Genomic DNA, 1,447 nt, shown 5'->3' on the forward strand with positions numbered 1-1,447 from the left:
GGGGGGGGGGTGGGGGGGGGGGGGGGTGGGGGGGGGGGGGGGTGGGGGGGGGGGGGGGTGGGGGGGGGGGGGGGTGGGGGGGGGGGGGGGTGGGGGGGGGGGGGGGTGGGGGGGGGGGGGGGTGGGGGGGGGGGGGGGTGGGGGGGGGGGGGGGTGGGGGGGGGGGGGGGTGGGGGGGGGGGGGGGTGGGGGGGGGGGGGGGTGGGGGGGGGGGGGGGTGGGGGGGGGGGGGGGTGGGGGGGGGGGGGGGTGGGGGGGGGGGGGGGTGGGGGGGGGGGGGGGTGGGGGGGGGGGGGGGTGGGGGGGGGGGGGGGTGGGGGGGGGGGGGGGTGGGGGGGGGGGGGGGTGGGGGGGGGGGGGGGTGGGGGGGGGGGGGGGTGGGGGGGGGGGGGGGTGGGGGGGGGGGGGGGTGGGGGGGGGGGGGGGTGGGGGGGGGGGGGGGTGGGGGGGGGGGGGGGTGGGGGGGGGGGGGGGTGGGGGGGGGGGGGGGTGGGGGGGGGGGGGGGTGGGGGGGGGGGGGGGTGGGGGGGGGGGGGGGTGGGGGGGGGGGGGGGTGGGGGGGGGGGGGGGTGGGGGGGGGGGGGGGTGGGGGGGGGGGGGGGTGGGGGGGGGGGGGGGTGGGGGGGGGGGGGGGTGGGGGGGGGGGGGGGTGGGGGGGGGGGGGGGTGGGGGGGGGGGGGGGTGGGGGGGGGGGGGGGTGGGGGGGGGGGGGGGTGGGGGGGGGGGGGGGTGGGGGGGGGGGGGGGTGGGGGGGGGGGGGGGTGGGGGGGGGGGGGGGTGGGGGGGGGGGGGGGTGGGGGGGGGGGGGGGTGGGGGGGGGGGGGGGTGGGGGGGGGGGGGGGTGGGGGGGGGGGGGGGTGGGGGGGGGGGGGGGTGGGGGGGGGGGGGGGTGGGGGGGGGGGGGGGTGGGGGGGGGGGGGGGTGGGGGGGGGGGGGGGTGGGGGGGGGGGGGGGTGGGGGGGGGGGGGGGTGGGGGGGGGGGGGGGTGGGGGGGGGGGGGGGTGGGGGGGGGGGGGGGTGGGGGGGGGGGGGGGTGGGGGGGGGGGGGGGTGGGGGGGGGGGGGGGTGGGGGGGGGGGGGGGTGGGGGGGGGGGGGGGTGGGGGGGGGGGGGGGTGGGGGGGGGGGGGGGTGGGGGGGGGGGGGGGTGGGGGGGGGGGGGGGTGGGGGGGGGGGGGGGTGGGGGGGGGGGGGGGTGGGGGGGGGGGGGGGTGGGGGGGGGGGGGGGTGGGGGGGGGGGGGGGTGGGGGGGGGGGGGGGTGGGGGGGGGGGGGGGTGGGGGGGGGGGGGGGTGGGGGGGGGGGGGGGTGGGGGGGGGGGGGGGTGGGGGGGGGGGGGGGTGGGGGGGGGGGGGGGTGGGGGGGGGGGGGGGTGGGGGGGGGGGGGGGTGGGGGGGGGGGGGGGTGGGGGGGGGGGGGGGTGGGGGGGGGGGGGGGTGGGGGGGGGGGG

Source organism: Sphaerodactylus townsendi, linkage group LG06, assembly GCF_021028975.2.
Source record: "Sphaerodactylus townsendi isolate TG3544 linkage group LG06, MPM_Stown_v2.3, whole genome shotgun sequence".
NCBI classification, from domain to species: Eukaryota; Metazoa; Chordata; class Lepidosauria; order Squamata; family Sphaerodactylidae; genus Sphaerodactylus; species Sphaerodactylus townsendi.